The following is a 10,974-nucleotide window of genomic DNA, read 5'->3' on the forward strand; positions in this document are numbered from 1 at the left end:
CGAACACTACACACAACAGTGCAACGTGCAGGCTTACTTACCACCTGCGTTTACGTTGAGGCATACATTTCTTGTGGTATGTTTGTATGTGTCATGTTGTTTAGTGCAAAATTAAAAATTCCCGTGGTTTTTTGTTCAAGGAAGCTCAATTACATCGCAAATATATCGCTCTTATTTGATGCATTAGCCGAATACATAACAGTCATTTTTCCTTCGATCACAATCTCACCCCTATAATAAACCTAATAGACGACATACAAATATTGTGAAGTAGCCTATGTGAGAGGTCGTATTTCGCATACGTTGATCGTATTTATTAACGTCACCTTTCTTGCATGCACTATAATCCAAAATGAGTGCTCTGCATATGGAAAAGCAGACATCTGAAATAAAGCATCTATTGAAAGAAGGTATAACGTCTCTCAAGTTACTAAGACCCAAAGTTCAAAAACTAGCTTTCCATTTGGATTATACTGCTCGTCAGCAGTTAGTATACTGATTTGAAGTTTTCCTCTCATTACAATGGGAACGCAGGAAAAAGCTTCAGGCGATATATGTGTGAGATTTTGGAATATAACAGTGACTGCACTGAGTGAAACCTTAGTGGCCAAAAGAACGCACAGCATTCATATGGTTGGCACGTTTAAAGTGCGTGTCCCAAGGTTAAGATTGTTGCCTGCGGCTCTCAACTTATGGTGTTTTGCCGTAAGACATGTAGTCAGGAGTAATCGGAAGGAGTCAGTCAAAGGACATAATTAATTATGGGTTAGTCTCACATCAACAGTGACTTTATTATTAAAGATGTCTAAAGTTATCCTTAATGTAATTGAGTGAAATTCGAATGACTTTCACCAGCAAAAAATGAAATTAAATTAAAAGAATAATAAACTCGCACATCCTATTTCACATTTATTCTTCTTTCTAACAGAAGGCAAGTATTTTATGAAACGAACTAAATTAGCAAAACAAGTAGGCTACTCTTCAGAATTGAAATTATTTGTTTTTAGTTATAACAGCTGTTGTTGTTGTGGTCTTCAGGCCTGAGACTGGTTTGATGCAGCTCTCCGTGCTACTCTATCCTGTGCAAGCTTCTTCATCTCCCAGTATTTACTGGAACCTAAATCCTTCTGAATCTGCTTAGTGTATTCATCTCTTGGTCTCCCTCTACGATTTTTACCCTCCACGCTGCCCTCCAATGCTAAATTTGTGATCCCTTGATGCCTCAGAACATGTCCTACCAACCGATCGCTTCTTCTAGTCAAGTTGTGTCACAAACTCCTCTTCTTCCCAATTCTATTCAATACCTCCTCATTAGTTATGAGATCTACCCATCTAATCTTCAGAATTCTTCTGTAGCACCACCTTTCGAAAGCTTCAATTCTCTTCTTGTCCAAACCATTTATCGTCCATGTGTAACTTCCATACATGGCTACACTCCATACAAATACTTTCAGAAACGCCTTCCTGACACTTAAATGTATACTCAATGTTAACAAATTTCTCTTCTTCAGAAAAGCTTTCCTTGCCATTGCCAGTCTACATTTTATATCCTCTGTACTTTAACAGCTACGAACGTCATATTCAGATTATTGTACTGTTCCTATTTACATTAGTATGAGTTTGTCGATAGTGGAAGGGTAAATGGATTACAGGGTGACGCCGAAATTGTAACCAAACTAGAGAGTTATGTTCGCGAGACTTGAAGCCCTTCGTTTTTTCTTCAGAGGTTAGTAAGTAGCAGAACTATATATCGCCAACACTTCCCTTGTTGTTATGTGAAATTCTGCTTCATTTACCAAAACAGTTGAAATTGAAACGGAATACAGACTGTTTAATAAAAACACTGCTGCAGCTGTTTGATTACTTTACTACAAAAGAACTTTATTCAACATGAAGTTTTTCAATCTGTGGATGTCCGTTAAATAAATATTTATGGACAACAGAGTGTGCTATTAAACAAGCCGCTGAGGACAGGACTTCTCACGAAAAAGCTCCTGGTCGGTATAAAAAGACAAGTGTAATTTCTACATTTAGTTGTTGCAATACAACACAAATTATATTTTCATGAGCTATCGGTGGTTCTTAGAGAATTACGTTATTCCATTGAAAAAGTATAGTTACTTTTTTTCTGACGATAGATAAGAAAATTTCGCATTTTAACTACTATCATGCTCATAAATTAAGGGTAGTTGCAGAATGTGTGGTGCCACACAACGTGGGACTACATAAAACTGGCGCTAATAACATAGGCACATAGGGAACACACGACACATATCTGTAAGTCCACGGGTATTGGTGATAAGTTGAGAAAACCGTCCTGAAACACATGTGCTACAAAACACCACTGTTTCCTGCGCATGTAGACCGACATCAATATGGGATATGATCACCATGTACACGTACACAGGCTGCACAACGGGTTGGCATACTCTGGATTAGGTGGTCGACCAGTTACTGGCGTATAGCCTGCCATTCTTGCACCAGTGCCTGTCGGAGCTCCTTAAGTGGCGTAGGGGTTTGAAGATGTGTAGTGATACGTCGACCGAGAGCAACCAAGACGTGCTCGATGGGGTTTAGATCTGGAGAACAGGCAGGCCACTCCATTCGCCTGATATCTTCTGTTTCATGGTACTCCATCACGATGGCAGCTCGCTGGGGCTGTGCGTTATCATCCATCAGGAGGAAGGTGGAACCCACTGCACCCCTGAAAAGGCGGACATACTGGTGCAAAATGACGCCCCGATACACAGGACCTGTTACAGTTCCTCTGACAAAGACATGCAGTGGTGCATGTGCACCAATCATAATCCCACCCCACACCATCAAACCACGACCTCCATACAGATCCCTTTCAAGGACATTAATGGGTTGGTATCTGGTTCCTGGTTCACGCCAGATGAAAATCCGGCGAGAATCGCTGTTCGGACTATACCTGGACTCGACCGTGAACGTAGCCTGGGACCACTGTTCCAATGACCATGTACTGTGTTCTTGACACCAGGCTTTACGGGCTCTCCTGTGACCAGGGGTCAGTGGAATGCACCTTGCAGGTCTCCGGACGAACAAACCATGTCTGTTCAGTTGTCTGTAGACTGGGTGTCTGGAGACAACTGTTCCAGTGGCTGCAGGAAGGTCCCGAGCAAGGCTACCTGCAGTACTCCGTGGCCGTCTGCGGGCTCTGATGGTGAGATATCGGTCTTCTTGCGGTGTTGTACACTGTGGACGTCCCGTACTGTAGCGCCTGGACACGTTTCCTGTCTGCTGGAATAGTTGCCATGATCTTGAGATCACACTTTGTGGCACACGGAGGGCCCATGCTACGACCTGCTGTGTTTGAGCAGCCTCCAGTCGCCATAGTATTCTACCCCTCATAACGTCATCAGTATGTGTTCTTTGAGCCATTTTCAACACACAGTCACCATTAGCACGTCTGAAAACGTCTGCACACTTACTCGCTGCACCGTACTCTGACATTCACCAACACACCTCTGCGTATGTGGACTGCTGCCAGCGCCATCGTGCGACGACTGCAGGTCAAATGCACCGCATGGTCATACCCCGAGGTGATTTAAACACGCAAATCGCCCACCAGAGCGTTGTTTCACCATATATCAGCATTACCCTTAATTTATGAGCATGAGTGTATATGATAAAATAAAGCTCTATTTGGCCGTAATCGTTCGCCCAAATGTCGACTGACTATCTTGAACAATTTAAGAACTACAATCGATATTATGGAAAATTAGTCTCGCTGTATTGCGTTATGCACTTGCGGAAGTGGGATCACTACGGGAGCGTGCTGAAAAGTAATGCCTCCGAATTTTTTTATTCTGTTCTCAGTATCGGTTGAGGTATTACATCTCACACGTATTACACGGTCGACTTTCCCGTTTCGCTGACGCTAGTTGCAACTCTTTGCCACCAGTGGGGCCTCCCAATTATAGCTGCAGTAAGGCAATATGTAACGTAAGTATGTCGGTGCTCAAAAATCTAAGAACACGAGTTCGAAGAGTTCGTCCACACATGGAGGGCCTTCTCCTTCATCGTGACAAAGCCAGAGCGCACAGGAGCGCTTCGGCATCTGCAACAATCCGACGCCATGGGTTCACTGTGATCCGTCATTCTCCATAAGACTTTCGATTTGGTGCCATCCGATTTTCATCTCTTTCGGAAACTTAAAGAACATCTTTGAGGACTTTACTTTGATGGTGACGAAGACTTGCAAGCAGAGGTGAGGCTGTGGCTTCATCAGCAGAGTCAAACATTCTGCAGTGGAGGTATCAAAAAACAGGTGTCTCGTTGGGAGAATTGTGTTGATCGCCGTGGTGACTACGTTGAGAAATAAATATGTAGACGTGAAGAATAAAGGTGTAGAATGTTAATAACGTTTGTTATATTTAAAGTACTGTAAGAATTTTCCCATAAACAAGTACACCTCGTAAACGGGGTGCTCCATTGATAGTGACCGGGCCAAATATCTACCGAAATAAGCAACAAACCAAAAAAACTACAAGGAACGAAACTCGTCTAGCTTGAAGGGGGAAACCAGATGGCGCTATGGTTGGCCCGCTAGATGGCACTGCCATAGGTCAATGGTTATCAACTGCGTTTTTTTAAAAATAGGAACCCCCATTTTTATTACATATTCGTGTAGTACGTAAAGAACTATGAATGTTTTAGTTGGACCACTTTTTTCGCTTTGTGATAGATGGTGCTGTAATAGTCACAAACGTATAAGTACTTGGTATCACGTAACATACCACCGGTGCGGACGGTATTTGCTTCGTGATGCATTACCTGTATTAAAATGGAACGTTTACCAATTGCGGAAAAGGTCGATATCGTGTTGATGTATGGCTATTGTGACCAAAATGCCCAACGGGCGTGTGGTATGTATGCTCCTCGGTATCCTGGACGACATCATCCAAGTGTCCGGACCGTTCGCCGTATAGTTTCGTTATTTAAGGAAACAGGAAGTGTTCAGCCACATGTGAAACGTCAGCCACGACGTGCAACAAATGATGATGCCCAAGTAGGTGTTTTAGCTGCTGTCGCGGCTAATCCGCACATCAGTAGCAGACAAATTGCGCGAGAATACGGAATCTCAAAATCGTCGGTGTTGAGAATGCTACATCAACATCGATTGCACCCGTACCATATTTCTATGCACCAGGAATTGCATGGCGACGACTTATAACGTCGTGTACAGTTCTGTCACTGGGCACAAGAGAAATTACGGGACGATGACAGATTTTTTGCACGCGTTCTATTTAGCGACGAAGCGTCATTCACCAACAGCGGTAACGTAAACCGGCATAATATACAATATTGGGCAACGGAAAATTCACGGTGGCTGCGACAAGTGGAACATCAGCGACCTTGGCGGGTTGATGTATGGTGCGGCATTAGGGGAGGAAGGATAATTGGCCCCCATTTTTTCGATGCCAATCTAACTGGTGCAATGTACGCTGACTTCCTACATAATGTTCTACCGATGTCCCTGCAAGATGTTTCACTGCATGACAGAATGTCGATGTACTTCCAACATGATGGATGTCCGGCACATACCTCACATGCGGTTGAAGTGGTATTGAATAGCATATTTCATGACAGGTGAATTGGTCGTCGAAGCACCATACCATGGTCCGCACGTTCACCGGATCTGAATTACTCGGATTTCTTTCTGTGGGGAAAGTTGAAGCTTATTTGCTGTAGTGATCCACCGACAACGCCTGACAACATGCGTCAGCGCATTCTCAATGCATGTGCGAACATTACTGTAGGCGAACTACTCGCTGTTGAGAGGAATGTCTTTATACGTATTGCCAAATGCATTGAGGTTGACGGACATGATTTTGAGCATTTATTCCATTAATATGGTATTTACAGGTAATCTCGCTGAAACAGCATACGTTCTCAGAAATCATAAGTTCACAAAGGTATATGTATCACTTTGAAACAACCGAAATAATATGTTCAAACGTACCTACGTTCTGTATTTTAATTTAAAAAACCTACCTGTTACCAACTGTTCGTCTAAAATTGTGAGCCATATGTTTGTGGCTATTACAGCGCCATCTATCACAAAGCGAAAAAAGTGGTCCAACTTTTCTTTACGTGCTACACGAATATGTAATAAAAAATGGGGGTTCCTATTTTAAAAAAACGCATTTGATATCCGTTTGACCTACGGCAGCGCCATCTAGCGGGTCAACCATAGCGCCATCTGATTTCCCCCTTCAAGCTAGACGAGTTTCGTTCTTTGTAGTTTCCTCGTCTGACGCTTATTTCGTGAGATATTTGGCCCGGTCACGGTCAATGGACCACCCTGTATAGTGACGGTTCATACTGTTTGCAGAATAAATTTCCGGGTTAACCCCCTGGAAGTCAGAGACGCGAAGTTTTCTGTACCCTCGCCATGTATGAATGAATAAATGTGTTGGTAAATAATTTTATGTTGAAAGTTACGTCTCATTAATAGTACGCAAGCGTGTATTTTTACGCAAGTGATAGTATTTGTTACTGCAAGTATTTGTTTTGTTTTGTATTATTTATTTGATGTAATCTTTGGGTGGTACACAGTGGCTGGAGATCGCTAGCAGATGCTTTTACCTCATAACACGTCCTTCAAGGAGCTTCCAACATCGCATGGACTGCATCGTCGAGATTCGTCAACTCAGTAACGAAAGTATAAAATCGTTTTGTAAAGTATCGGCTGATCATTTTAGTGTTAATGGTATCTACTCTCGGAATGCATATCTGTACATGCTTTTGTAATGAAAGTTCATAAATATATGAAGTAGTCGAAAGTTATTTTAATAAAGCAGTTGATAGTTATTTTGAGATTTTGGAAGAACAGTTGCTAAGTAATATGTCAAGGTTAAAATTGTACTGATGTATTTTAACGATTTTTGCCACCTAGATTCCTCTCAACATACAGTCTATTTTCTTATGAGTGGACCTGTATGCCTCCTCCTAAATAAAAAAGGTCATTAGGTTAGGTACATTTCGTGCACGACAGTGTATGAGCTAAAGTGCATCAAATGTAAACTCATACTGACTCCTGTTTTTCTTCCCAACGATTCAGGTTTAGTACAGTACAACACTTGATTTGGAATTGTCAGAATAACTATGAGCATTAACAAAAATACACACTGTTCACCATGGGGTTCCATGTGTGTCTACAAGATGCGAAAAAAGCAGTTGTTTCCCTCTAATGGTGTATCTTAAATTAAGACAGTTATTGGAGCAGCTAGCGAGTGGGGTAGGAAGAAGGGCTCCGCACTGGGCTTCAGCTGTCTGGGACGGGGCGAGCTCGTGACCTCACCGTAAGGGCCGGGAGGGCCACCAGGCTGTGATCGGCGTAGTGCTCGCCTGCGTTGCCCTCTCAGCCCTTTAAATCAGCCCCTGGTACTGCTCCGCAGCGGGCAATAAATAGTCGGACGAAGGGAGACCATGACGTCACTGCGCAGGCCAGGCTGCTCGGCACAGTGTTTTACCCTTTATTCCCCAAACTCGGAACACATGCTTTTATCGTTAAATAACGTAATTCTGTTTCACAAACTAAATTTTGCTCTCGCAATTCAATCAAAACTACATGTCGTGGGCGTCGCCTCACGTGGTATAAATAGTACTACGTCGGGAAGAACGTTTCAGTCAACAAATGCAACTCGGTGTCATAACTGCAGCATCTACACGTCGCTGTCACGGTGTAAGGCTCAGTTTAATTTTTATAATAGTTATCTACTAGATTTTATAAAATTAATTTTAGTATACCACGGGTTCTGAAACTATGTATAGTTTTTGTAGTGTTTGAACCTGGAATATGACGAAGCCGATTGTAAAAAGTCGTATTATTGCGTCTTACGTTTATTTGGACTGAAAAAAAATCCAGAACTGTACTTTCCCGTTGCTCGTGTTTGTCGTTGTGAACTACGAAATATTTGCTTCTGTTAGTGAAAGTTGTAAGTTTAGCTCCATGTGCACACAGGACTCTAGATAACGATCTTTTTCCCAATGATACATGCGTTATTGGAATAGAAAAAAAAATTATAGAATTCAATACAAAATGTTAATACGTAATCAAATATGTAACATCTGAAATACCGCACGGAATGTAAAACATAGATAATCTGGTCACAATTCGATAGTGAATGTTGGCCACGCTTATTGTTAAAGGAAGTCGAATCGATATACCTTGAAAAATTCTTGTTTAAAAAAATAGAGGCAAAAACGTTCATTCAGGAAAATACTTTGAGGAATTCACTGATGGAGACAAAGAGTCAAAGATATTATTTTGGTTTTATTAGTGAATTCAGAGTGCCTGCACGACAGCTGTGTCAATATTAATCAAAGGAAATTATTTTTATTAACGACTCTGTGCCAAAACATCGATAAACTTATCCAGATGTGGGTTTACTTATCTTCCTACTGTAGCGAAGAACTACGGGGGTTGGAACTTTAATAGTGGCAACTATTTATTTACAGCTCGTACGTGTTTCAATGTTTTACTGACCTTCAAAGTAGTCACCAGCATTGTGTATAACCCGTTGCCAGCGATGTGGGCCGGCCGAAGTGGCCGTGCGGTTAAAGGCGCTGCAGTCTGGAACCGCAAGACCGCTACGGTCGCAGGTTCGAATCCTGCCTCGGGCATGGATGTTTGTGATGTCCTTAGGTTAGTTAGGTTTAACTAGTTCTAAGTTCTAGGGGACTAATGACCTCAGCAGTTGAGTCCCATAGTGCTCAGAGCCATTTTGAACCAGCGATGTGGAAGTCGTAGGATACTCTTAGCAGTGCCAGTTGTGTCGACAGTACGAGCGGCGCTGTCTATTGCCCGACGAATTTATAGCAGTTCTGAAACGAATGCCGTGAAGTATTTCCTTCAGTTTAGAAATCGAGTTGGACTTACGAGGGCTGAAGTCAGGGGAGTGCAGTAGGTGGTATAGCACGTAGCACACACATCAGTCAAACAAATCAATAACAGCTTGCACTGTACATGCTTGAGTATTGTCCTGCAAAATGATGGTCAGGTACTGCAGGAAGTGTCATCACTTCTGTCTCTAAGCTGGTCGTAGGTTGTGTTCCACATTGCTGTTGACTACTGTGAAGGTCAGTAAAACTTTGAAACACGTATCTATTTTGTACGAGCTGTAAATAAATAGTTGGAACTATTAAAGTTCCAACCCTCGTATTATTAATTTCATTAGATGCATCTGCAGCCGTCATTCAGTAATAAATTAAGTGGTTTTATTGCTTCGATGCACGAAGTCATACAATAATACGTTCCCTGTCTTTTCTAGGTTTCTTTATCTTTTTCTGAGTCTGTTTTCCTTCCATGTATAGGCCTATAAATATTATTTCACGTGCAATCTAGATTGTTATCAGACAATCACTGTCTTCCTTTCTCAACGAACTGCGATTTTTGTGTTATTACCCAGAAACATTCGTATTATGCCGTAAATCTAGGAGTTTCACTTTAGAGTTTAATCCAAAAGAGATACGACTTTGCAGAAGCAGTTGTAGAAAAACTGGCTTTCTGTGTTTTGCAACATATTACTAATTACTTTGTTGCCGTCTTTCCTCACATCGGCCACTTTATTGCCTTGCCTAATGACACTGATTGCTTCGGCCACTTTCGTGCGCTCGGTTTGATCTGTTCTAATTTTTATAACCAGCCGCGGTGTTTCGCCGACGTCAGGATGTGCCGGCAGCTGATTCAGCAGCCTTCATCCTCGTTGCCTCAGCGCCACTCGCTGGGAGCTGCAGGGCGCCCCGCTGTGTGCTTCTTCGCTGTCGTAGTTAAGATCGCGGGCGACAACAGACGCCTGCGATCCGACAACCAATCTGAGGCCCTCGCCTCAGGATGCCTCCAGCATGTGTTGGGAGCCAACAGGATTGCCCACAGTAGCGAGCCATCGGATGGCCCGCCGCTGGCTGGCTACGGCCCCTGCGTTGACCTCAGGGTCGAACCAACAACCTGCTGTGGACTGGAGTGCTGGCGCCCCACCTGCTGCTGTGTGTAGCCGGTGGTGTGACACGCCCTGCCGTACAGGAGAGCTGCCACACTTGAATATCCCTCGTTAGAAAACTGGCACCTATTTATACGCGGCTGTGCACCTCGGTTTTGCTAACGCACCACACCGAGTCATGTACTCATAACACCTAGGTTGGGCAAGTGGGCCCCTTCTGCCTGTAACTTGCACCATGCAAACTTTTGCGTTTACTTTTTTCAGCGATTCGACGGCCCTGCGGCCTCCATTCTACTTCGCAACTGCTTGTAAGCGTACGCTCAGAAATACTGTACTGAATCTAATTCTTTCCTATATTAAACTGTGGTGCCACTACATCGTGATCATCAAAAAATTTTCAAATGTGTGTGAAATCTTATGGGACTTAACTGCTAAGGGCATCAGTCTCTAAGCTTACACACTACTTAACCTAAATTATCCTAAGGACAAACACACACACCCATTTCCGAGGGAGGACTCGAACCTCCGCCAGGACCAGCCGCACAGTCCACGACTGCAGCGCCTTAGACCGCTCGACTAATACTGCGCGGCCCTGATCATCAGCTTTGTGCCAATGTCCTGTATAAAATTTCAGATGTCATCTCAGTGTCTCATGAAGGGAAGGTGTGTGACACTGTTGATCATGGTCCATCCATCGAATAGTGACGATAAGCCCCGTGCCTTGTTGCTATTCGACAGGACTAGGCTGTGTTTCGCCACTGAGTTTCATCCCTTCCCCTCCCTTCATCCATAACAGCACAAACGCTGCTCTAAACGGTTATCAGTCATCCAGATGGTGCAGATACACTCTTGACAGGCAGTGCTGTCATTTATTGTCAACTAACATTATCGGAATATCAAAACCAATTGAAAGACGATTTAGATTTGATGTTTGTATTGAGCGAAAATTGGAAATTGACCCTAAGGAACGGAAAGTGTGAGGGCATTCGTCATGAGTGCTAAAAGA

This window comes from Schistocerca nitens, chromosome 7 (assembly GCF_023898315.1).
Source record: "Schistocerca nitens isolate TAMUIC-IGC-003100 chromosome 7, iqSchNite1.1, whole genome shotgun sequence".
NCBI lineage: Eukaryota > Metazoa > Arthropoda > Insecta > Orthoptera > Acrididae > Schistocerca > Schistocerca nitens.